The sequence below is a fragment of the Gallus gallus genome, chromosome 14, assembly GCF_016699485.2.
Source record: "Gallus gallus isolate bGalGal1 chromosome 14, bGalGal1.mat.broiler.GRCg7b, whole genome shotgun sequence".
NCBI lineage: Eukaryota > Metazoa > Chordata > Aves > Galliformes > Phasianidae > Gallus > Gallus gallus.
The window spans coordinates 2,671,285-2,698,224 of record NC_052545.1 but is presented as its reverse complement, the minus strand read 5'-3'; the positions used below and the strand labels follow the sequence as shown (position 1 = coordinate 2,698,224).

The window sequence follows — 26,940 nt, the reverse complement described above, 5'->3', positions numbered from 1 at the left end:
TCTGAAACTTCTCCTGGCATCAATGAGTACTGACAAAGCCACGTTTTAAAGGAATTAGGAATATTTGAACACATCAAACTTCTCATTTTGATGCTTCAGAGGAAATTTTCAGTTCTATTTTTAACCCAAAATAAAATCTTCAAACACTTAATATCTGGATGCCATTGGAATTAACCTGAAATATGTTTTTCAATTGAATGTTTATAATTTTTTCTAAATGCAAAAAAAGTCAATCTTTCTATTTCCTGTAGGCTACAAGTTCTTTTATCATACCACTGCTAAGTTTTTTTTTTGTGTGTGGTTTTTTAGGCTTTGTGAGTATCCATTTGAGAATTTGTACCACAATGCAAGCAAAAAGCTGACTTAAATTGTGAGGTATGTTGTCATTATTCATACAGAACGCATGGGGTAACTTAAAAGCAAACGTGTCTTCAGCTCACAGAATCCAACCAAAATATTACATATCAGAGCTGTGGTCTGATTAAACCCAACCCCCCCTCCCGATGCACAGCAAATGGCATCCTCTCAACTTTAGCAACGAAAGAGGCATTCACAAATATTTCTGGGTACAGTAAAAGCATCTGACTGTGTAGAGTGGTCATTCCTCCTGAACACTGCCCTTCTCTTGTCTGGGCTTGGTTTTATATTTAGAAGTGCTATAAATATCTTATATTTAGTCAAATAAAATAATGTTTGGGTAGATGATTCACTTATTTAATCTCCCCCCCAAAAGGCTGCAGATAAGGCTGTCTGTTTTTACTGCATCTGTTCATCTGGCAGAAAAAAAAAATAATTTCAAGGGGAATGTTGAAAAAACCAACCCTTTCTTCCCAGATGCTCTATTTCCATACCTCTGATGCCATCTTGCTTCAATTCTTTTCTTTAGATTTCCATGAATTAACTAGTGTAGGGCAGATAAAAACTATTCCAAAAAAAGTAATGATTGCACATAATGATAACTTTGGAAGAGTGAAACAAAAACTGCAGTCCCTTGCTTATATGAAGAAAAAACCCAACGACAACCTTCTGGGACAGGTATAATCTGTAGAAGAGTTTCATTCATAGGGTACTTTTATCTAAGTTTCAGAATGAAGCTGTAATCTAGAACAAAGTATGCAGTTTCCAGCTAGGTAGATAATGCAGCATTTGCTTGGACTCATTTCATAGAATCATAGAATAACCAAGGTTGGAAAAGACCCACAGGATCACCCAGTCCAACCATCCACCCATCACCAATGGTTCTCACTAAACCATATCCCTCAACACAACATCCGAATGTTCCTTGAACACCTCCAGGGTTGGTGACTCCACCACCTCCCTGGGCAGCCCATTGCAGTGCCTGACCACTCTTTCAGAGAAATAATTTCCTAATGTCCAACCTGAACCTCCCCTGGTGCAGCTTGAAGCCATTCCCTCTAGTCCTATCACTAGTTACATTTATTCTTGTTTTTCTTTATTCTATGGGTTCATTCTACAACTAATCAAGATCTCTTTGGTGCTTAGAAAAAAAGATTCTGATTGTAATTCCTCTTTTAGACTTTTTTAATAATGAAACTTACCAAGTATGTCATATCGTACTTTAATTAAAAGCAATGTCCAGAATAATAGACATCTGGGATGGAGGTTACTTGTAAAAAATCCAACTTTGGATTCTTTCCGTCTCCTCAGCTTGTATCACAACTAAGCGTAAGGAATCTGCCCTCAAGAAAAATCTGTCAGATAAGGTAACATGAGGCCTTACACTGTGTCAAATGGAGTTAATTATACCAGTGCAGAGTTTGATCAAGGTATAGAGCAAGGGAAAATGAACAAAAGTAATCGTGAGAGGCCCTTTAGCCCACAGCCTTCATCTCGAAACTTTGCAACTACAAAATCATACTGTACTGAAACATGGTGAAGTAGGGGAATTCTGCTCTCCCCAGACAAAAACTATAGATAAAACTCTTCCAAGATCTGAATTAAAGTCAGCCATCAAGAAACAAACTTTTTTCAAATGTACAGCCAAAATGGATTGATAATACAATGTGATCATGTAGCTATGGCATGCGATTGGATGGCAAATCTGCACATAACTTAATATAGCTTCTATTGTGCCTCTTCCAGATTATGGTTTTGATGTTACTGACTCGTGAGTAGTGCTGGAAGAACTGCAGTGGGAAAAGGAGCTTCCAACATGTAATTTGGTTTTGTCCTAAAATATAGGCACATTGTCAGGAAATAGTAACTGTTACCAGAAATACTGCTGGAATGAAAAGTATTGTGTTCTCTCCACTGGAAATAATCTTAGAAGATGATACCAAAATAGCTAACACTAAAACACAAAGTCCCTGCAAGGAGAGCGTGCCCTGGTTCAGCAGAACAGGTAAATACGCAGGAGTTCTGCCCAGTTGAAGACCCTTGTGTGCTAGGATTTGAACACGTGCTGCTCACCGAATATCCTGGGTTGGATGGGACCCATGAGGACCATGGAGTCCAACCCCCAGTTCCACACGGGGCCACCCAAACCTATGTCTGACAGCAGTGTTCTGCCAGTGTTGGAACAGAAATTAGAGGAGCAATTCCACTGCAACCTGTGGGCTTGTGTAGGCTTCATGAAGGCCCCAGACGTTGTGTTGTTCCAATGGCCTCCATGAGCAGATCATGGAAGGCAGCCAGGTTTGAGCTGGGCTCCCTCATGCCTCAATGCAGCAGCTGGCGACCCTCCCTTGCACAAAAGGAGGATTGCCCCGTTGTAAGCTTCAGATCCAGGGAAATATTTACTTCAGAATCCAGGTTCTCATTTTCGCCTGTTTGATCTCTTTCTTTTTCCTCCTCTTTCCTCATTCTTCAGTGTTTAGCTCCAGCCCACAGCTCCTGAGTAGATGTGTTAAAAATAAAATAACAACCAGGGGTGGGATTTTCCGAAGCGCTCGGTACTGTCTGACTCCGTTCTCTTTGAAGTCAGCAGGAGTTTTATTATCGACTTCAATGGGAGCAGTTAAGCCAATGCTGCGCATTGTGAACGTGCATATTCATGAAGCGAGCAGCATTTGCTAATGGTACACGGATTCAAAGGGCTGATAAGAATTTAGTGGGAAAGCTACTTGGAAAGAAAAAAAACAAAAGCAGTTCCATAAGTAGTAGAAGCAGGAAATCCTGCTTGCCTTGAGCTTGATTGATGTGGCTGCTGGAGAAGGTGTGTGTGCTGGTGGTAGTGGTGCTCTCCTAAATGGATTCTCCAGCATCCAGTAAAGGCTCAGCACAACATGGCAGCTTTGCCTCAGTAGAAGTAGGGCATCTCTCTTCTACCTTTGCCTGTCTGCTCAAGCCTTCAGGGAACTTGCTATTTTTGAGATGGCTTTCCTCTGTCAGGTTTGGCTGGAGTTGGATAACGCACTTAAAAGTTGCCGGGGATATACACACATGTATGCATATGCTCTGCATGAACATAAAATCTGTACTTCTGTAGGAAGGCATGTTAAGTAAGGCTGCTCAGAACCAGGCTTTAAGGGAGTGAAAGAGGTGGTTTTAGACCAGATGATCAGCAAAAAGCCTCAGATGTGTGAACTGTGATCCTCTGAGAATCCCAGCTACGGAGAAGGTGCTAAGAGAAGGGCAATCCTCGAGAAAAGAGGCTGAAGACAAAAATATGGTCCTTGGGAGGACTTACGATAATGGTTGCTAAGATAAAAGTACATTCAAGATAGGAAACAGAGGTATATAGACGCACCACATTTGCTCAAAATACTCAAAACAACAACAAAAAAACACAGCATTTTAGAAGTTGCTCTTTCAGGGGTGGAAGTACAGCCTTTTTGGAAATCCAGGCCATTTGCAAACATCTTTGGCTGTGCAAAGAAAACAAATGAAAGCGGCAACAAGGACTGGTCCCTTTGGCATCAGGGCTAACGCAGCCCAGGAGAAAGACAGAGAAAGTTGGATGTGATCCCCAAACTCCTTTCATATGTGAATCCATTCTCCCAGAAACAAAGCCTGGCAATGAACCTTCCCTGCCAAGAGCAGCCTATTGCCAGCCCAGGTGCTCCCACGCGCTGTCACTGCCTTTGGCACCAGGGTTGTCCACAGAAGTGAATCAATTCTCTTACCACCCCACAATTTCCACACCACTGACAACTCAGAAAACAATTAAAAAGAGAATTCAAAGGATCTGTTGAAATTTCAACGAGGAAATCTGAGTGAGTGAGCATATGTAAATAGGAAGAATGAGTAGCACATAATTACATCAAATTGTTACTTAGCAGGGGAAGTAAATAACCCAAAATATGCGGAGCAAAAAATGGCGATGAATTAGAACTAATTACTTAAGGCTAATTAAAATAAGAATGGCTTGAATTGAAATATGTTAATAGCATTGAACCTGCCACCTACGAGGGAATTTAAATAAAAATGATAATGTTGCATCAACTTTCACCTGATGGGGGTGAGAAGTTGGGAATCGGAGCTCAGTCTGCTGTGGAGGTATTGACAGCAACAAGGCATTATTTATGATCACTTTAGAGCTGGAATTTTCTGGTAGGTGGAGGACTCCTGGTCAAGGGAAGAGAGAGATTGTGTTGGATAATGGATGTGAAGAAAGTACTGCAACAGGCAAACCCTAAATCATCTCCAGATCTGTTCATCTTTGAGGGCCTCGTGCTGGGGAGGGCTTTGGCTGAGAGTAAGGCATAGAGGTAATGGGATGATGGGGAAGGAAAGAGAAACAGCAAATAAGAGAGACTGAGGGAGCAAAAAGGAGTGAAAGAGATAGGGAGAGCCTAGAGCCATGACAAATCATCACCAGCTTCAATTACATGAGCCTGCTGGGCTATGAAATCTGCTGAAGGTCACTGGATTCTTGTGTTTGTAATTAAGAAAAAAGCAGCTTGCTGGTTCCACCCCATGGTCCAACTGCCCAGGGCAAGAGTTTGGGGGCTGATGTCATTGTCTGGGGCTGCAGTTACCTGCACTGGGAGCAGAGCACTGGAAGTTTGTCCCAAAAGTCCATGCTTACCGCAGTGCCCCAAAACCACCTCTATGTTCACCACTGGGTCCTGCCCAGCTCCATAGAGAGGGGCTGCTAGGTGGGTGCAGGGCAGCAGTGCAGCCTTTCCATTTTTGCTCCGACACCCTGGTTGGCATTAGAGCCAAGTGAACAGCAAGCTGGTGCCAGGCCTGCTGCCAGCTGGTGCATCCAATGGGATTCATCCTGGAGCTGTGTATCTGGAAAAGGTTTCAAGCCCAAGGATGGCTGGGTTCCTCCCTGGTGGTTTTGGGTGCTGTGAACAAGCAGCAGAGGTGCTGCAGTCACATGGCCCTGTCCTGCCTGTAACAGCATTCCCAGTATGGACCAGTAGCTGAGACTGGTTTTGATAAATCTGCTCTTTAGCACTGATGTACTGCCTGAGCCCTGCATTGGCGATGGTGTAACAAACTTTGGATCAGCTGCTTGAATTGTGATGTGTGGATGACCACCTCAGTGTTCCATTCACACCAGCATCTCAGTCAAGGTGGATGACAGTGGGATATACCCTTTGCTGAGCACCAGGGTAAACCCACACCAGGGCAGCCATGAGGTGACTTCCATGCCTCCAGCCTACTGCACAGAAGACATCACCTCCTAGAAAACTGTATTTCAGACTACACTGCAAATTGCAGCAGGACTCCGCAAACCCTCTGCAGATGTCCCAGCACTGCTGTCCCCTCCCAGGAGGGAAGCCCTGGTACCACCGAGAGCATCACGCAGCCAATGGCACGACGCGCCCTCTGCTTCTCTGCTCAGCGTAACGAATCCTGCCTCCCACTCAGAGCTGCTAAGAGAAGTTACTGTGAGTAATCCCCTCTTCAGCGTCTTCTGCTGTAATCGCAGAGAAATCACATTAGCTCTATTTTTTTATTTCCCTAGGATGAGGAGAAATTCATCAAATTGTAATCCAGGGAGAACACGCGAGAGAGAGAGAAAGGCCAACAGCAGCACACACGTACCCTGCAAAAATCCCAAAGTTGACATTTACATTTCAAACACTTATAACGGCTAAACAAATAACAGTAATTATACTATTTGCATACTTTGTTAAATAATTGTTTGTTAGGTGAAGGGAGCCTGTGTGTGTGTGTGAGAGGAGCGGATGCTCCAAGCCCAAGGAGGCAGAACAGCTGCTCCTTCCCTTCCCAGGTGCCCTGTTTGCTTCTCAAAACAGTGACAAATGCCCTAAAATGCTGGTAGGGAGGTGGATGGATGGGAGGTGCAGGGCTGGGGTGGGCTCTGGAGGATGAGGGTCAGGGCTGGTGAGCCCCCGGTGATCTGGTGATCACCTGGTGAGCCCCTGGTGATCTGCACAGCAGCCCCACTGCCTCCCAAGCATGTGCCCCAGAAATGAGCACTGGATCTTTCATGCACTGATTGAGGGTTGCGGAAGTCCCCAGAGAAAGCACAGGAAGGGAAAAGCTGGGAAAAAAGGGAAAAGAGAGAAGGTCCCCTATCACGGCACCACTTCGCATCATGTGCTGAGCCCCTGTGATGAGGATGCCCAGCTCCCAGCCCACTTGCCAGCTCGAGGTCAGCAATTTCCCCTTGCATCTACGAGGGCATCTCAGCTTTTATCTCTTCCTGCTCAGCTCCTAGGGCAGACAGCTAATTGAAGAGCTTTCTTTCGTTCAGCCTAGCAAATGTCTTTTAACCTACTTGGCTTTCCCCATGAATGGCTCTCTCCTATCTATCCTCTCACCGCTCCTATCCCTGCTGGGGTTTTTTGGTGGGCTATTTTTATTTTTATTTTTTTAGTAGACTTGAATGATGTGAACCGGTGGAGAAAGCAGAAGCCTTCTGCCTCTCCTCACATGGTCAGGAAGGGTGGAGCGGAGCCAGAGCCACCGCATCTCTTCACACCTGGCTGGAACCAGGTCAGGCAGCTAATGCGTTCCTTGGGCTCGGCCACGACTTGTTGGAGACAGACGAGTGCTGCAGGCTGGGAGAAGGAATTCCAGCGAGAGACATATGTGGGGGATGCAGTGCCAGGAGAGCCAACAGCAAGCTGGAGACGGAGAGCTCTGCTCCGTGAAACGCAAAGAGAGGCAGATTTAATAGAGGCTTGATGACTTTGAAACCGTCCCTCATAGCCTCAATTAAGACAGGAGATTTCATTAAGCACACAAGCAATGCTCATGCCCTGCCGATGGGCAGCATTCCAGCTCCGGAGGTGATCACTGTCCGTGTGGGTTCATTCTTCCAGCAGCAGACGGTGTGCTATTCCAGCTTTAAGTCCGTGCAGTTCGGGGCGGCACCAGGAACTGCATCAAACCAAGGGTATCTCATCAGGATGGGGAGGAGAAATGCTCCCAAGAACTGCTCAAACCGCTTCAACGTGGATAGTTTACGTTTTCCCTTCAGCCAAAGCTTTTCTCTGGTTTTATTTCATTGTTATTTTTTAAGCTGAAAGAACATTATCCAGTTCAACCCCGGGTCTTTCAAGTGGAAAGCAGAAACGCTCAGATTTCTTCAATAACTCTTTTCTCCTTTCCTTCCCGCTACCACACTTTCTACTTACAGTGGAAGAAATAGGGATAAGAAACTCCTCGTGTGTGAAACCAGCCCAAAAACTGAGCAGTGAATGCTTTGCTCCATCGTCCTGTGCATTGGAGTCATCTCCAGCTTCCACCCTTCGCTGTGAGCTCCACAGGGCAACAAATTTGGAGAGAAAAGAAACGTAATTCCTCCCTTTGTGTATTTAAAAAAAAAAAAAAAAAAACAAATCAAGTCATGGGAATGGCCAGATTTTGCTTCAAAAGATATTTAACACTTCATTTTGCTTCATCTCTTCTTGAATATTTCTTATAAAAGACAAAGGCTTCACACAAAAGGTCATTAAGAGATAAAAAATTGAAGCTCTTCTTGCAAGAACGAGAAAGAAGGCATCTTGACATTTTTAACAGGTCTTTTTTGTCCTCCTTTCCAAAATGAAAATTAATCAACATTGATTTGATTTCACACACAAAAGCCCCTTCCGTGGATGTGGCATTTGCTGACGGAGAGCTGTTTCGACAAGAAGATTCCAGCCGGTGCTGCGGGAGGAGCAGAGCCACAAGGACACCACTCTGCCAGGGTCCACAATAAATCCCGTCCTTTTTCTGGGTCAAGAAACTCAGAGCTGTCTGGAGGTTATGCTAACACGCCGGGGTTTGGGGACTGATGTCAAGATCTGAGGAATTCCTGTTGCCTGGAATAGAAACAACGGAATTGTTCCAAGGCACCATTTATCCCCAGGTGCCTGGGAACTGTCATTTCTGGAGAAGATGAACAACCTGAGAAGATCTAATATCTTCAGAAATAAATCAGGAAGACGTTTCATTCAGCTCCCCCTGTGAATAACGCACGGGAGATGCATTAGCCAAAGGTGGGGGAGGGCAGTGGGAGCCGACCACCAGCTGTCCCAGACCAGGTGGAGGACGACTGGTTGCTGAGTGAGGGGATCACTCTACCCCAGCAGGCCTGGTGTGATATTTAAGCAGGCAGTTCTCATCTCTGATGATGGCTAAGCCTGCTGAACCACAATCAAATTGCCCTGTTTTGGATTCCTAGAGAAGCCACAAATACTCAGCAACATACAAGACTTCAGCTCATGCTTCTGCCGGGATGGAGATGGATGCCACCATCCATCCATCCACATGGATGTCCTGCTGGCTATGAGATCTCAGTGTGGACAGACCCAGAGAGATGCTGGGGGGCAGGACTTGAGCAAGGTACAGGATCTGGAGATATAATACCTCCCTCGACGTCCTCCATGCAACAGCAATCCAACCAAAGCATTCTCCTCCACAGGTGAGCACAGAGAATCTCTTCCATTGGGCACAGGGTCTGGCTCACAGGGCTGATTTTCACACTTCTTTGCCTCTTGCTCCTTCAGCAGCACAAATCTCTCTTTTTCCCTGCTTAACACAGAGCACCCTGCCTTAAAAATTGAATTCTGAGCCATTCAGGCTGTCAAGCTCTTTTCAAGCATCTGCTTGTGCTTGTTCCTGGGATTAAGTGTGACAGTTACCTGGGAGAGCATTACCACTTTGTCCTGCTCCGATGGCAGCGCCTGCCTGGGAGAGGGCTGGCACAGGGATGCTGGGCAAGGAGCAGCCTGCTCCCCTCACTTCGACCCTTGTGCTATTGTAGCACCCTTGCTTCCCCCTACAAATGCCTGTTTTATCTTGACTCTTTTCCCTGTCCATTTTAGTCAAAGGACTAGATAAGGACCAACATGGTGTAGCAGGGCACAAGCAGAAGATGCTACAGATGTGCTCCTCTTGGGCTGTAAGCCACCTTTCATGTGTAAGGTTCCTCTTTGAGATGGAAAAAGCCCTAAAAAGTGAAATCTCAGTGCTGAAAGTTATGCTGAGTGCAGCTCTATCCCAGCCAGCGACCAGCTCGCAGATGTTTAGAAACATGAGTCATCCTGATTGTGTCACAGCATTTACCTGTGATGAAGGGGCATAGGTGGGTTGGGGAATGGACAACATGGAAAGAAGCCACCTGCTTCCCTATATGAGATGATAATGCCATGAGCTTGGTGCCAGAACTCCTGGCACATCCCTGCAGCACTGCCCCTACTCCATGCAGCATCCTGCTCTGGTGTGCACACACCACTTTCAATCATCTTGGGTGGCTGTATCTATGTCAGGGAGCAGAGAAAATGGCAAGGGAGAAGCAAACAAAGCGAATGGAAAAAAGCTTAACAAAAACAGTGGCAAAGTCTTCCCACGCCACTCTGTGCTTTCAAATAAATGAGGCTAATTAACTAATTGCCTAAATTATTAGGGCTATTTTTACTCTTGCATGAAGGGCTGGCATTTTTGCTGATTTCTTAAGACTCAGCAATGAACTCTCGACTTATCAGGAAGCTAATGAAGCACAGACCTGGGAACAGGGAGCCAGAGGCTAGGGAGCTGGTGGGCCAGCACTGCCCTGGGGTGGGCACCATTGCTGCAGGAAAGGAGCATCTGCAACAACACAGCTCCTGTTGGGTGATGCTGTCCAATACAGAGGTTTGGTGCAATTTGCTGATATCTCATCTGCACCTGAATCTGCTTCCCAGTAAGAGGTTTATCGGACAACTAAGCAGCCCCCCTGCTCCGCCTGTTTCCCATGGCAGCCCAGATGAAAGAAGGAGATTTTGAGGAAGGGTTTCATACCCAGGCGAGAGAAAAGGAGACTGATGGCTGAGGGAGGGTGAACGTGCCAGTCCTGGAGCCATGCAGCTCTCATAGAGATCTCCAGTATCACCCTGGACAACCTGATCAACCTGGGCAACTGTCAGGAAGCAGAAATGGCACAACTTGATGTCAGCAGCAAAACCCAATTGAAAATGGCTCTTTGGCCATTTATGCACTAAGCTGCATACTCAGTGCCCACCCAGGGAACAGACTATTTGCAAGCCTGGTTTCCTTGCTGTTGCCTTGGGGAGCAAAACACCAGCGAGCTCAATGCTGCATGTGCTGCTTCCAGAACTAATTGGGGTTTGCTGTGCAAGTACTGCCTGGTGCCTCCATAAAATGGGCCATGGCCCACTAAGCAAAGCATGGGAGTCCCTGTCCCAGCAGGTAGGTAAAGGCAGTGCTGTTTCTGACAGAAGGACCCTCCAGCTGTAATTACTGAGATACACCCATTCCTCTTGCTCTAGGGACTGGAACGGGCCAGCCACCAGCACATCAGCCCTCATAAACTCTAGATTAAAGTGTATTCTGTGCAAAAGTAGGGAACTGATGTTACATAGCCCATGCACATGCTTGTCCTTGGAGTCCCCTGTGACACCAAGAGCTCCTCAAAGTATCAGGCTGTCCCCCACCGAAGGAAAGCGTTAGTCCATCTGCCACAACCCCAGCAGATCAGAATCCCATGCCATAGGAGCTGCTTCCTTTCACTCAGAAAATGCTGTTTTCTTGGTTGGCTTGTTTGGCGTGTTGGTTTTTGTGTGTGCGTGTGCTTTTTCTCCCAGAAGAAAACTAGATGTTTTCTCCTCTTCAGCTAAATGCCAACACTTAAACTCCCTGGTGGAAATTTCAGTTAACTCCATTAAAATCCCCCAGCCATTCCTGCTCATTTTTTTTGCTGAAGAGCTTGTCCCCTCAGGAGCAAAGAGACAGATAGACCTGCTTTTCTGTAACAAACCTCACTTATCAGCTATAATCAGGTGATATTCCAGGCCTTGCTCTCTACTCAGCACTCAAGTACACAACTTCTCAGGCTGGCAAGTCTGTTCTAGTCGTGCCATTGAGGAGAAGGGCAGGTGAAAGTCCCCTCTCTGCCCTTCAGATGTGGGAATGAGGTCCCTTCTCAGTTAACTCCAAGATCATCTCTTATATTTTACCAACCGTGGCTTAGTGTGGATGCATTCAGGAGATCTCAGCCATCTTTGGCCACTCGTCCTGGTGCTGCTCCACTCTCCTATCACACATCTCTTTGCACACACCCAATCTGAACCTCCCAAGCTGCTTTCATGCCCACTGCCCACAACCAGTCCAGCTGCCACTATTGAAAAGAGCTTGATTCTATCACATTTTGCACTGTCTGTCCAAGCAGCTGTGGTTATTTAATGCTGGCATTCAAACCTGGATCCTGCTGGTCAACAGGCTGCAGAATCTATGGATGCCCTGAAACACTGGTCTGGCAGTGCTGGTGAAGGGAGTATTGGAACCACACTGAAGTATAAAAGTAGGCCACAGACTTCCTCAGGCCAGTTTCTGCCCAGGTACTTGTCCCTCAAACAGGGATCCTTGACCCTTCACAGCTGTCTCAGTGAGGATCATTAAGATGATGAAGGTGGGCCAGATGGCAACCACTGCTGCACTCAGTAACGCATGAAGGACACCTCACAACCCAGCCAGCAAGCTAATACGTCTCACCACAATCTTTTGGTACCTTTCCCTTGTATCTGCAGTCTGTCTCCTCACCATGCAGCCATCTTGTTTGCTGAAGACCTTGTCTTAAATGGAGCTGGATAGCTTTTACTATTGAGAAGTGCCATTGTGTAGAGGTCTACTACTAACAAGCAAGGTCTCTGTTGGACCAGGCTCTCTCAGGGCAGTGGAGAGGCTAGAAGTTCAGACCTCTCCTTTGAGCAACAGTGTGCTCTGCCATGGAATTATTGCCTCTGTTTGCTCCTGAAGGTTCCTACAACATCTCAGTCCTAAATCAAATGTTTTCACTCTGTTCCAAGCAGTAATCCCAAAGCTTCAAGATTCATGGCAAGGGGTGGCCATTGACTTAATTACCTTTTGGATCATTCTCTTGGAAAAACTTATAATTTCTACTATTATGCCATTGGAGCACAGGGAACCATTGTCTCAGAGCTTTGTAAATAGAAAACTGAATTATGGCCCCTGGGGTGATCTGTGTGGAAACTTCACCACTTCTCAGACCCATGGCCTTCCTGTGTGTGGAACAGAAAGAGCACAGCTGCCCTGCAGCTCCATGCTTGCATTGTGTTTAGAGATTCTCCAATATCTGGCACTGGACATGCCACATTAAGCCCTATCCCACCTTCTGTGTCTAAACCTGGCAACACGGCAGGGGGTTAATCCAGATTTGTGCTGCTCAGAAAAGAGCCTGGCAGGAAGACCTGCAAGTCACACCACCCAGCTCACTGCCATTGTTCAGCAGCCCACTGCTGAAACCTGGGCTCTCCATCCTGGGATTAGCTGGCAAACCCAAACCAGGGACTGGCAGCCCTTTACATGCTGCTTGCTGTTCTGGGCTTGGTTTTGAGGGTTTCTCACTGCCTATTGCCACTGCACTTGGATGCATGGAAAGCCTGTTCTGCAACCCTTGCAATACAGAATATCCTAGTTTCCTTTGTCTCCTCTATCCCCATGCCCATAGGGGAGTGGTGATAGGGAGGACTTCGGGAAATTGATATTTCCTAATGGCAGGTCTTGCTGGAGGTGCAAGTCAAGTCTAATTTCTTAGCGTTTCCCTCTGCATATTTCATTTACCAAGAGATGCGCATAGATTTAAACACAATACAAAGGCGCAGCCACGATCAATAGAGGCAAAGGACAGACAAGTTTCTCCTTTTCCTTTAGGATTATGGAAGTCTCCACTCTGAGAGCCCAGAAAAGGGCACTGGCAGTGCTGGACTCTCGCCTGAGCAAGTGTTGTTTGGAGGGGTCGACAGGAGAGACTCCAGTAGCCAGGTCCAGCATCTGAGGTGCTCAGGGCAGGGACTGGCACTGACGACACTGGGGTAGAGTATTTAGGAACATGAACCCACCACCTGAGAGAACAGGATATCAGCTCCAAACTTGCTACACAGCATCTCCCCAGAGAGGAAAAGTCCCCTGGATACTGCCAGGACACCATGGGAATAACCCTGCTGGCAAACAAGGGCGTTCCCCAGGAGATCTCTGCACAGACACGGGTATGTAACACAATCCTTTAAGCACGCACTCCACATGAGAAGTGGTAGCTGATTAAATCTCCCCATGTACCTGTGGGAAGTGGGGAAATATCCGACTCATTGGAGCCGTGAAATGTATTCACCTGTTGCAGGAATCTTCTTTTTTTTTTCTTGTTACTAACAGAGCAGCAGAGCTGTGCACATGAAAATCCTGTCTGAAATGAATCCCTGATCAAGGAGAAGCCACGTTAAAAGGTGAGTTATGCTGGCCACCAAGGCTTTGGGTTTTTTAAGGGTCTCTTGTAGAATTACTGCATTAGCAAGCTATTACAGGTGAGGATATCAAACTGCTAGGCACAGCAAGAAAAGACATGGAGTATTTGAGATGGGAAAGAAACACATGGAAAAATGAGGCAGAAGAGGGCAAGAGGAGGAGAGGGGAGAAGTAGAGATGTGCAGAGTGGAAGGGGGTAAAAAAGAGAGCGATTTGCAATAGGATAAGGAGGAAAAAAAAAGATAAAAAGAGGAAGAGAAAGGGAAAGAAGAGATAAATGAGGGCAAAGACCATCTCATCATTTTGCAATTCCACCTCGGTGGAGAGGAAAATTGATGTCTGGAGCTTTTTTTTTAATGGCCAACCTCCTGGGCATGGGACAAAAGACAAGTTATTACCCAACCCTGGGTCAGGTCTGCAGCCTGCCAACTGCTTAGACACAATCAGAGAGCCCATGAGAGCCATAAATCAAGTGGGGGCAAAGAGATCACAGAGAGCCTAGGACCAGGCACAGAGCAGCAGCGAGCTCAGCAAATGCAATAATCACAGGAGAAGAGCGAGCCCAGGAATGACACAGCCTGGGAAGGAGTGCCCAGCCCCAATGGGCTTCGCTCATCTCTTCTTCCTGCCACTCCTAAGAATGGCACTCCCCCAGAAATGCAATTCCCTCTGCATTTCCTCCCGATTTCTCTTCCTATTGATTTTCAAGCTCTGAATACCATTTATTTTTGCTTGCTTGATTCACTCATTCATTGAATAAAGGCATCATCACTATTATTATTATTATCCCTGTCATCGCGCTCCTCATCACACATTATATTATTTGCATTGCAGAGCTGGAAGATTTCAGGTTGAGGCAGGAAATTTGTGCGAGTTGTTATTACTGCAATCAGATGAAGTGAGAATTGGATCGGCAAAGGCTGCCAGAGTGCAGCTCTCCCAGCAGGACGCGGAGGCTCTGTCCAATCAGGGAGAGCTGCAGTCCTATTGCACTGGTCCCGCCAGCAATTTCGGACTTGCCTTGCGCATCCCATCTCCCTCCCATCCCACCACCCGCCCCCATTGGCTCCCAGCAGAGAACAGGGAATGCATCAGTACAGGAGGGCGAGGAATCAGAAAAAGACTTGGCGAGATTGCACATTTTCTGCCTTGCTGATGGTATTTATTAGACAACAGAAAATAGCTATTTTACCATCTGCCTCGTGAAAAAAAAATCCTCATTAAATTAATGGAATGTGCAGCTGCTGAACAGAGCGTTCCTCTCCCCGTCACCTCCCAAGCTGCCCAGCACTTGCTGGAGAACAGAACTGGGCTGCCAAAAGTAGCTGAGGCTGACGTGGGCTTGTGTGGTAGAAGAGGATGGACAGACAGACAGACAGACGGCTTCCTGCTCCTCCTGACCCCAGGGCCCTTGCTGCTGGCCCTAGGGGAGCCCTGTTGGGCAGAGGGGCTGCCTTGCTCACTGTGTTACGTTCCCTTCCTGCACACAGGGGCTCTTCTTGGAAGGGAATGAGACCAGTCTGCTCAGCAGGCTGTAGATGCATTTTCTCCTAAGCTGAGGGCGATCCAGACTGCAGATTCAGTTCAGTTGCCCATCACCCTACACTGAGCGTGGCAGGATCTTAGGGCAAGCAGTCCTAATGCCTCAGGTATCTCAGTCAATGTGAGCTAGCCACTCCACCCCAACATCCATCACTACACATCCAAGTTTGACCCGAGCTGGAGCTGGCCCTGTGGAGGTGTTCAGCTGAAAGTGCAACACCAAGAATGCCCAAGGCTGGCTGACTGCGTAGGCCAGAGGAGCCCCTGCACAGACAGGTCAAACCCAACCCTGAATCCTTTCTACATCGCAGTAAGACAGGAACACCACAAACTAAATGTCCTCAGTGATGTGACTGACGCTAATGGAGCTGGGAGAATGGCAACCAGTTTAAGACCAATGTTATCCATTCATTTCTAATCGGTTTGGTAAAGCTATAAGGGTTTTAAGTCAACCTTTTCTTCTGATAGCTGGTAGAGTATGAGGAGTAGTCGCCAAAATCCCACACCACTCATGACTTTGAGGAGCAGATCCATCATATTTACATGTCCAGTGCTCCCAGAGGTACCGACACATCTGCCTAGCTAATAAACTTACTGCTTCAACGCCTCATCATGAGCAACATCACAGAATCATAGAACAGGTTGGAAAAGACCTTAAAGATCGTAAGTCCAACTGCAACCTAACCATGCTACCCTAACTCTAACAGCTCACCACTAAATCATGTCCCTGAGCAAAAGCCATTTGTTTTAGGACAAATAAAGCCCTTTCTTTGATGTCTCAGCATCACTGCAGCATAATCCACATTTAATCCTCACTTGGGTTTTCTGCTGTTAAAACCAGGGAGTTCCCAGTGCTTGCACCGTTGCTCTGAAGGTGCAAACCCTCCTCTGAGGTCCTCTCCTCCCTTTTCTAAGCAGTTTTTCTGCACAGATTTTTGGCCCATAGGATCTTTCCATGCTTTTCACAGTAACTTCACTCCTTTCAGTTTGTTCATTTAGCAGTTACAAGGCAATGGGCAACAGCTGGCCTTGGGAGATGGGCCCAACTGTGCACAGTACATCACCACCATGGAGGAGGTGGCCGCTTGTGGGCTTCAGCACACAGTGGCAAGCTACAGGACTACAGCATGTCCAATCGCTTCACACCAAAATAAATCCTGACATAATAAGTCTTAATACCGCCAAAGAGACTATTACAGTCAGTCACAAAAATAATCCACGTTGCAAATGGGTGAGAATTCCTCTTCCCGGTGGAATAACATGGCTCCAGAGCACCAGCTCCAGTCAGAGAGGATCCTTTCATGTTTACCCAACAGAGAGGGCAGCTCCAAAAGGCAAACGCGCGTTGCCAAAAACCGCTCTGCTTAAGGGAGATTTTTGTTGCCTCCTGTCAAAGACTTGCTTTTAAAGCCAGTGATCAAGAACAAAAGGGGAAGGCCATGAAAGGCAGAGATCAAATCAAAGTCCAAAAAGATGTCCTGGCTGCCTCCTACACGCCGCCTTCAGCCCTGCTCATCTTTAATGAGCAGCAGTTAGGGCAGAACAGCAGCTAATTGCTTCACAAGCAGAAGGTTCCTAGTTTAAGTTCAATGATAAATCTTCTCCATGCCTTTGCCCCTACATCACCCCTATCTCCGGGGTCATTAGCAGAACTGTGTTGGTCTTATTCAGCCCTGGGGTGCAACCTGAGCCAGGAACCTGTGAGACTGCAGCACAACACCTGAAGGGGAGTGGAAATCAGCAGAAGAATCAGCAGAAGGATGTTTTTTTTTTCCCCTTCTTAGAAGAAAATCTCTATGGGCATCATGAAAGCACCTCTACGGATGCAGGAAAGCTTGGGGGAGGACATTCATGCAGTTCTGCAGTCCGCATGGGGGTAGTTGTGACGTTTCTCATGTGTCTGTCCTTTCTTCATCCAAGCATGTGGGGCTGTCATGGGGAGAGGAGAAAGCCAAGAGAAGGACCCACGGCTGTAGCTGGTGTGTGGAAAGTACAGCACGAGCACAGCAGGGCTGTGTTAGCACAACTCACAGGGCTCTGGATGCAGCCATCAGTTTGCAGACAGGCACTTTTTGCCTGCATGTCTCAGAGCTGCTCACACAGACACAGATTCACGGCCACCTCCTTCCCATGGAGGGAAATGAGGAGACAGTAAATGAAGGACCTCATCCTCCAGGCCTGCCCTGGGGCCAGCGCACAATTGAGGAATGCTGCTTTTTTAATGCCAGGAGTCTCATCTCAGCATCATTTCCCCAGCTCCATCCCTCTGCATCCAGGAGCCCTGGGTTCACACCGACAAGCCGGAGCGTCTCTGGGTGATTAAAGCAAGTGCAGCCTTTTAAATCGCTCTGATTGGGGTTGATGGCCACGTGGAGCTGGACACTCTGCTCTAATGATGTGTGCAAGTCTCCCTGCTGCAACCAACCCTTCCAGCCTGAGAAAATAAGGAGAAAGGTGGACGGGAAAAAAAAATTACCCTCCCTTGGTGGGAGTCCCAATGCCATCTTCCTAATGGGGTCTGAACTGAAAGCAGCTCTGACCCCGGTGTGCACAGCCCCATCCTTGCCCTCTCCAAGTGCCTCTCTTTGCCAAGAATTGGCCTTTCCACAGCAGTATGAAAGAGCTCCAAAATGAAGGGTGCGTTTCCTAGTGCTCAAAAAGGGCTAAACAGAGGCACGGGGGGAGGCAGGAGGTGTCCTGCAGCGACTGACCCTCCATGTGACATTGATGGCTCTTAATTCCTAAGCCCGCTTTGGAAGGATTTCAGCAGATCCTATTTAATCACCGCAGCCTCCTCATCCCGGGGCAGCAGTCTGCCTTCTCCTCCGCCGGCTCTCCAAGAACTGGCCGCCTGCCACGCTCCCATCCCAGCACAGGCAATGCCACCAGAGCCACCCAGCTCAGCATCGTTTGCTTAATTAGCAGCAGGACTTTGCTTTACCAACGGAGGGCACCGCTTCCCGCAGGTGGGTCCCGAGCTCCCCACCACTGAGCACAGATGTTTAAAGGCTTGTCAAAACCTCGTAACGATTTTTTTGCCTTGTTCCATTAGCTCCATTTCCAAAGGCCACCACTGGAACTACCGAACATTTATTTCTATTGAATGCAGCTCAGAAGTTACGATGTGAGGAGCTGGGAGACAGGACGGTGTGTTCCGCAGTGCCAGCTTCTCCCCACCACCGCTCAGCCGAGACACGTTGCCCTTTGAAATATCACTTTTATTCCTACCTTAGAAAAACTAAAATAAAGAGATTGATTCTTCCACCTGCTTGATTTGCTTTTGCTACTGAATGAGCTGCCAGCGAGGTGGCTTCCCTGGGTGAGCTCTGGGGTTTGAATGCGTCGCATGGTTTGTGCCACCCCGCCACGTGAGCTGGATTTTTAGGTGATGTTCCTGTTGCTAGAAAGGCGTGCACATGAATCTCCCTCCCTCGCTGTCTGTGCATGAGCAGCATCTCATTATACTATGAATTAAAGAAAGCACTGAAGACAATGCAGACACTGGCGTGGGGACGAGCTGAGGCTACAGATCCTGGGTTGGCTTTGGGTTCAGCGCACCGCAGAGCAGAGCTGGGGACATGGGAAGGATGCCCCACACACCAACCATGGCTGTGGGCTCAGCTCCCCCTAAGCAAAACCCCACGTTTGCAGGAGGTCGCAGGGGAAGGGACTGCCCACAGCAGCCCCCTGATCATCATCCCTCCCTTCCTCTGGGAAATCTAAAGCAGTTTTAAAGGCTTCCCTGCATTTTAATTCCTCCCTCTCTCAAGAGATGTGAGAGCCCAAGAGTTTCAGCCTTGCTGCCTGGATGCTCAACAAAGTTGGAATCTCCATTAGTGACATCATAGGCCGTTGCCATGGGGATGTCACAAACTTATTGCCATGGGGATGTCACAGACTCAGTGCTGTGGATGGGCAGCGAGGGAGGCAGTGCTTCCCAGGCACCGGTGGCCCCGGTAATTAGTGAGCTGGCATGGGAAGTGAGGGTGAGATGCAGGATAGGAACATAAAGCCATTCAGTAAGTATGATCTATTGGAAAGCATTCCCTGATGAGAAGGGGCCTCCTTAATGGATCCTGTGCTCTTAAGTAAACCATGATAGACAAGAGAATAAAATAGAAATTATAGTGATTTGTTTTATTGGGCATTTCATTGAGTAATTAAGAGGATAATTGGGAGTGGGAACATAAAAGGCGCCTTGCTCTGAAGGAATGAGCTGCTGAACGTGCACTGTCAGATGTTTCCCAACACTAACACAGGCTCCCCAGGCAGGATGTGCTGCTCATATACCCCCTAGCTCCCATTTCACCTCCTCAGCTTTGAGACTGGAAAGCACGTGGAGAAGTACCTGTGCTACTACTTCAGCTCTAGGCAGGACCCAGCATCACTCCAAGAGACCTCAGCGCTCTCAACACAACCTGTGCTGCTTCTCCATGATACCCAGCCCTTCCCACAGACAAGGAAATCTCGGCGCGGATAAAAAATGCATGAAAAACCCATCTGAACAGAGAAATCCACAGCTCGTACCGACCCCCAGCACATCTCACCCCATCCCACTCAGCCGCCAGCACAGCCACGCTCCAGCACAGGTCCCAGCGTGGGTTTCCTCCCCATGCTGCACACCAGGGATCCCAACCCTTACACACAGCCAGCTCCAAAGAGGCCCTGAGAGGAAGGCAGCCCCCAGCACCAGCAGGAGCCATCCTGTCCCCTGCAATCACTGCAGGAAATGAACACAGGTGCGCAGATGGAGAAACACAGATTTGAGTGACCAATGCAGTGGAAAGAAATGGACTGAGTTCAGGCAACAAGTCTCACTACACATGGAGGTGTCAACACCAAGAGAACAAGGGGGTGAGAAGCTAAGCTCATTTTGTTGCCTCAACCCACTGATCCAGGACACCATACAAGCCACCAGCACAACAACAGGTGTCCAAGAGAAACATCACTCTGCAACGCAGCACTGACCAGTAGCCAAGAATTACCCAAAAATAAAGTATTATCTCAGCACATCGCTGTCCTCGCAGGCAGAAGAGCAGCCTAATGGGAGACAAGTGCTCAGCACATCCCTAAAACAAGGCTCCTGTTTGAAGTGCATGGATCAAGGATTAAGAGAGCCTGGTAGGAGCCTCCAGCTCTGCTCACACACGGAAAGGCAGCTCAGCAGCAACTTCACATGCAATGTTGGGCTGGATTCTGGGAAGGAGTAATTGCAAAGTGTGTGCTCCGCTTCTCTATGGAGCTGCAGGGAGGGAAGGCAGAGCTGCCTTGTCCTGGCTGCAGGAGCACCCAGCACTGCTCTGCCTCTGTAAACAACTTATTTCCCCTCTCCAATCCAAGCAACAAGCAGGGTTAGTTCAATCCAAGCACGCAACAGAGGATGAGAACCCGGCAGCAGCCCCTACCTGTGTGTGCATCCTTCCCTTCTCACCACGCAGCCAGGAGCACGCTGCTCTCCCTTGGTACCTCTCCAGCATCCTGCGTTGAAGGTAGATTTATGCACTGATCATGGTTGGAGCTGTTAATAAAAGAGTGCAGAGAAAAAGGGTTTTACTGGGAAGTTTTAGGGCTACTTCTCTTCCAGCTCTGCGCAGTTGTGAGGTTGGTAATGTTTTAAGGCCCTTTTTTTCTAGGATCACCCAAGTGTTTGGCTCAAAGCTTTAAAAATAAATTGCGGATCTTCTTTCATCTGCTATGCATGAGATAGTCAGAATCATTACATGGCCTAAATGGATATTCTGGGAGGGACCCAGGGCTGAGCCATTCCCAGTCAAACTGGGAGCCGGAGGGATGAAACTCATTTGCAAACAGTGTTCTGTGCTTAATTCCTTGACCGCAAGGGAAGAGGGGGCATCGCCTACTTGTCATTCCTTGTGAGAAATTGAACAACTGGGTTCAATAGTACAGAATCATATCCATTAAAATCAGGGAGCATCTGCAGCAGATCCATTTCCTCCTGTGCCTGAGCAGTGTCCCATGACGGCAGTGAAAGCTCAGCAAGCTGCTGGGACATCGGCAACAAACAGGGCCCCAGAACAGCTCCCAAAAGCACATCTTTAATTTCTGAGCACCGACTACACTTCTCAGGCTCAACATGAGCCACTTCTTCCTTATGCAGTTTGAACAGCTTCTCCCTTTTACACACAAACGCCTTTCCCTGCAAGGAGGGGGCTCTGACACCTGCAGCGCTGCGCCCACCCGGCGCCCATCAATGTCTCTGTGGCTCATATACACAATGAGGAGCTGAGGAGCTAATATAATGCAATTTTCCGTGTTTACTGCATTATTACAGTGGTTGAATCTGCTGATTAATTCCTATTTTTCTTGCCATCTCTCCCCAGCATCCCTTTCTCTTTTTGCCCTGCTATCTGCATACAGAGCCATTTATCTGTACTGCTGCTGTAACAGCGAGCAGGGCCACAGTTCTCATCTCTCCTCCCTTTCAAATTTAATCTCGCAGACCTCAATCTTTGTGATACTGCTATTATTTTGTCTGTATCTGATCTAACGGGAACAAGCCTTTTTTTTTTTTTTTTTTTTTTTTTTTTAAGGCAAAAAACAGAAAATGGAAAAACCTAATCCAAGCAAAAGATAATGATGACTGTGGCACTAATGATCCTTGGCACATCTCCTCGCAATGAATCCGGTGCTAAAACAGAGGCCGCTTGTTTCCCTTCTCTCTGCAGAGCTGCAGGACTGACCCCTCGTGCTCAGGCTGCTCCCACCAATGAGCAGTGCTGCCCCGGTCTCCTGGGGGATGCAGTGCGCTGCCAACCATCTCTGCAGCCCTTCTCAGTGTCTTAACTTATTTACCCAAATAGTGGAAAAACAACTCAAGTGGAGCCAGACACTCTCCAGCAACATGACTGCAACTGGTTTCTTTAGTTGAGTTCCCCTGCGAGCTAGGGAAGTAGCTTGGTCCTGATGGTTATTAATTGAAAAGGAGGGAAGGTTGAGTAAAGTGGAGGGGAGATTTCCTGTAACACAAACAGTAAAGTGCTCTTCAACGCTGTTCCTTGCAGCTCTGTTTCCTCAGGGCTCCCCACCAGCATAGACCACCCTAAAGCACCACACCACATGGCTCTGCATGCACCGAGCCCACCCACCAGCTGGGGAACCCCTCTCCTCCCTTCTCCAGCACCAAACATCCTGAGGTCCTGTGAGCAGCAAACACACCCTCCTTCCATAGTCTGTTGTTCCATGGTTTCTCTCTATGCTGCGCTCTTCACCTCTGCCTGCAGCCCAGAGACCTCCACGTGCCCTTCCTTTCCCCCCCACCTACATTATAAATCAATCACAGGGCCACACTCTGCTGATACAAGAGGGGACTCGGAACTGCTTCAAAGGCACACATCCCCAGCAGGGCATGGGAACCAGCCCATCTTCTGCACCAGGATTTACTGAGGTGAGACCTGCAGAAACCCTCCTAAGCCCTTGCCCAGATCCTCTGACCGAATCCACGGGGCCCCGTTTGGGGAACCCCTCATTCACATCAACGTGGAGCCCTGAACTGCAGCACCACGTGGGTGAACATGACTGGGGGACCGTGGGCATTTCTTCACCTAGATACAGCACAGCATGTATTACGTTGATTATTAATGAATGATTAAGCTTTATGAAGAGCGTTATGAATTTTAAAGCTCCTAATAATCACGAGCTGTCCCTCGCTTCACCCTGCAAGCCTCAAAGCTGCAATGAAATAAATCCCAGCCCTGAGCATCTCGAATGGAGGGTGCTGCAATCAGAGCCCAGCTCAGAGCCATGGGCATTTTTTTGTCAGTGAGGAACATCTGATGTCTTCTAATGTGAACGATGCCAGGGATGGCAGAAAACAGCTCTCAGTGACCTATGGCTTTGGGAAGGATTTGCACCAACCTCTCAGCTCTCAAACACCAAGTCGCCTTCTTGTGCCCAGCACCATTCCTATATCCTCACCCAAAAGCCCAAGTTTGCACAGCAGCCTCCATCACAGCAGGCATTTGTTAGCAATGAGCCATCTCAGCAGTAAGGAAGAGCCTGCATTTCCAGAAATGCTCACTGCTGCCTTCCTCCCAAGGAAAATGCAGCTGTTCACGGCCTGATGGGAGCATGAGGCCAAGCAAGAGTCACTCACAAAAGAGTAGGGCTGTCCCTGTGACCACACAACACCTCATCTTGGCTCCCAGAGCAGCATGCGCTCCCATCGGGTGCTCCTTCTGCACAGGGGCTGAGCCAGGAGCGGGGCTGCTCCAGCACCACGTCTGCACCTCAGCACGTTGAGCAGAGCAGAGCCAACAGCCCCAGCATGGACTCAGGGTGTCAGAAGGGCAAAACATCCCTCACATACCAGCAGCAATGTTTTCTTGCCAGGTGTGGCCTGAGGGCAACAGTGGTGAATCACTTCATTGTATTTTACTTGGCAAAATGGGGGAAAAGCAGGTATTTTATGGAGAGACTCACAAAGAATCCCTTCTCTGAAAATAGGTTGTTTGGGGTACTGTTATTCCTTGGCAAAAAGAGGGAGGCCCAAGAGGTTGAAACCCAGAGAGGGATCTGGCAGCAGAGCCTGGAGCACGAATCAGATCCCAGGACCAGCAACCAGAACCAAGACCTCTGTTTAAGGCAGTTTAAACACCGTCCCATCCTCAGGATGAATATGTTTCAACACACATCTCCTCCAACACCATGCCATGCCAACACTGCAGAGCAAGGTGGCGAGGAGCACAGTTTGCTTACTCAGAGCTTTCCTAAGCCTGCAAAGACCTGGATCCACAGCTGAGTGCTAATTCTCACCCTCTTCCAGCCCAGTTTTTTGCAGCTTTTATACAAATCCAGAATACATTTGAGGGATCAGCACAATGTTTAGTGAGAAAATCGTGTGCTACGTTTCCGCTTGGCATGACTTTGAAATGGTTAAGCTGTTAAGCCCTGAAAGGGAAGTTTTAAGAATACAGTAGGAAAAAAAGAAGCCAGGAAAAAAAAAAAAAACAAACAAAAATAAACCAACAGTGGCAAAATTAGAGCATGACAAAAAGGGACCGTTTTGATAGATCCCTTTTTCCAGAGGAGCAGCGCACGCTGGCAACTGCTCTCCAACATCAGGATCTCTGCAGCTCTTGGATTTCCAAACCACAAAGGAAGAACACCGAATTGAAAGGCAGCAGTAGTGCATAGGTAGGAGAGCCCACCTCCACCCAGGCAGCTTGCTCTGCACTGTCGTGTGGCAGTCGTGCAGCCCCTGCCGCCTGGATCCCTCCTGAGCTTCATTCTGTCTTTGGTTCGGTGAGAAATGACCGACCAGCCCAGCCAAAAGGCACAGCTCCAATCATAACCATCTTAGGTATTATTTTTTTAATCATAAGATGTGTCGCAATGACGTATCAAAAGAAGTCCCAGAACCCGCACGCGTGGCATTGCACTTGGGTTGGTCCAGAAAGCAGTGAGGTGATGAAAGCAGTGGCACTTCAGTCTGCTACTTTCAGGCCCACACAACCAGTAGAGACAGACAAGGGCTCTCTTCCTTTCCATCCAGCTTCTCCTGGGTCGCTGTGAAGCGGTTGCTGTTTGGAAAGATCTTGGAAGAGAGCTCTCTCCCCTGGGAGCGTCTGGGTCACAGACATCGGGTTAAGGTGCCCACAGTGGCAATGCAGGGCAAAGCCTCATTTTCCAGTATGTTCACACCTGTGCACACCTCTGCAGAAAACAAGCAAGCTTGTGAATCCTGATATGGGCATCTCCTGTGCAGCTCTGTACACTGACCTAGCTTTAGCTGGGAATGAAAAAGAAGATGAATAAACAGCCAAAGAGATCTGCTTGCAACAACAAGAAAGCCTATTGAGCCATCATCTCTGGGGCACAGATGTTATTCACGGCACCATCCTGATCCTCCCCCCTCCTGGAATCACCCTCCTCCACCACCTCAATATTGCAATTCCTCCAAAGAGTTCTCAAGCTCTCGGGACTCCTTCCAGAAGCAGAGAATCCTACAGCTAAAGCACTGACAAAGCCCCAGGATTTTATTTACATTGCAAAACCAAGGTCACCCCCCATGCACCCCGGTGCTTGGCCCTTCTCTAGTGACAAACAGCATCTCTGCAGCTATCGCTTACTCCTGAATCGCAGCGTGGTTACACACAGGTCAGGGGACAGCACACAGCAACCTGCAGAGGACTCAGCCTGAGAGAGCAGCGTGATAAATAATTACTTCATTGCAAGTCAAGGGGCAGTACTTCCACTGATAGCATCCACAAAAGGGGGGAGGGAGGGAGGGCCACTAACAGTGCAGCCCTGCTGGTGGTCAGGAAGCACCCAGCCTGCTTCCACCCACTGCTGACAGTGTGGGCTCTGATCTCCCAACAGCCTGTTGGGATTTCAGTCCCCCTCCACTCCATTTCCAAGTGGGATCATGGAAGGCTGGTGCTGGATCTTTAGGAGATGTCAGGCAGCTCACAGAGTAATGCCTAAACAAGCCCGCACCACCTTCTTCCCTCATCTGAAGTGCCACATTAACAAGTGTTGAGCCTCTCTAAAGAAATTGTAGCTGATGTGCAAGCACACCCAGTGCAGCCCAGCAAAGCAAACAGCAGAATGGCAGTGAATTGACGTCTGCAGAGGAGGTCTCCTGCACGTGGGCACTGCCCTGCTGGGCAGCCACGAGGACAGCACAGTATGTCCACATGGGTGACTTTTGGTGCAATACATGACTTTATGGCCAAGGGTGCTGAGGTGGTGCAGGAGGAAGAAGGGAAACTGTTTTTCCTTTCCTTTTGATTTACACACACTCCTGCTAGCGCTGGCTCCTGGACATGTATTTCTCCATGCTCAGCTGCTGCTGAGCATGATAATAGAGAGCACAGACCCAGGCATTCGCTGTCTGTGGGCTCTCCCATAGATCAGCGGCGCAATGAGGAAACGGCTTATTTGCATTGCCGTCATTTGGTATTTGCAGCAGGATGCCAGGAGCGGAGAATGGCCACGGTGAAAGGCATCTGATTTAACCTTCACTCCGCGCACCTTCCTGCATGCATTACCCATCACGGAGCCCTCCCTACAGCCCTCTGTGCATGCTGGGATGGAAAGGAGGCTGAAAGCAGCACCGTGGCCAAGGTCACAGCACCCTGCACTGTCCCCAAGGCATGGAAGGTTCCTGTGACTCTGCTCGAGTCACCATAGCCCAGAGCAGCTCTTCAGCTCCTCCCTGGCACAGAGGACTGAAGGCCTTGCTGTGGAGCATGGAAGTCAAATGATTGCATTACCACACGGTCATCATCAGGAGATTACTACCAGGTTACTACCAGGAGAACACACAACCCAACCCAAGCGTCCTCCATCAGCTTCAAGGGCACCCGTGCACTTCATTCAGGGCTCTCATTGGCACTGTTATCGTAGCCACGGCCATGAGATAGGTGAAGCCTTTCCCAGCAAATCCAGCAGAGCAGAGCTCCCCGGGCCCAGCAGCACAACTGCCACCCATGCAGTGCTTTGTAGGCGCTCCTGGGATGGAGTATGGGAGAGCGATGAGGGATTTCAACTATCTGTGAATTAGAGGAGTGGCTTACATATTTTAACAAGAAGATAAAGGAGATCTTGCTCAGAATAAGGGCGCTTTTTTTTTCTTCATTTTTAACTAAATTGCTTTCCTAATCATTATTACTTTTTGCCACACTGAACAACTAGGCAATTCCATCATGTTCCCTTGGACATACCGTGGCAGACAGCTTATGCTATCAGTCATAAATCTTGTCCCTTTCAACCTCCATTACATACGAAGAGCAAATTTATTATGATGCA

At 48.2% G+C, this 26,940-nt stretch overlaps 1 protein-coding gene and 2 long non-coding RNA genes across 8 annotated transcripts in view; 2 read left to right on the top strand and 1 right to left on the bottom strand.

The window, feature by feature from the left end:
• The window catches only part of LOC107054601, a 45,248-nt gene extending 26,813 nt beyond the window's left edge, over positions 1–18,435 (top strand). Inside the window, exons 6-10 of the long non-coding RNA XR_005839956.2 lie at positions 310–375; positions 2,104–5,804; positions 5,882–8,794; positions 13,042–13,376; positions 13,540–18,435. This is a non-coding gene — a long non-coding RNA (uncharacterized LOC107054601). The remainder of the gene's footprint in view (positions 1–309; positions 376–2,103; positions 5,805–5,881; positions 8,795–13,041; positions 13,377–13,539) is intronic.
• The window catches only part of ELFN1 (extracellular leucine rich repeat and fibronectin type III domain containing 1), an 86,863-nt gene that overhangs the window by 48,241 nt on the left and 11,682 nt on the right, over positions 1–26,940 (bottom strand). For 5 of the 6 annotated variants that reach the window (XR_005839952.2, XM_046900993.1, XM_040647847.2 and 2 more), the window contains exon 2: positions 20,577–20,689. The exons of the other annotated variant lie outside the window; for it this stretch is intronic. The gene's annotated coding sequence lies outside the window, so the exon portion shown is untranslated. The remainder of the gene's footprint in view (positions 1–20,576; positions 20,690–26,940) is intronic. 6 annotated transcript variants of the gene reach the window in all.
• LOC121106833 lies at positions 18,758–20,714 on the top strand. The gene is made up of 2 exons (XR_005839957.1): positions 18,758–19,190; positions 19,489–20,714. It is a non-coding gene; the product is annotated as an uncharacterized LOC121106833 (long non-coding RNA).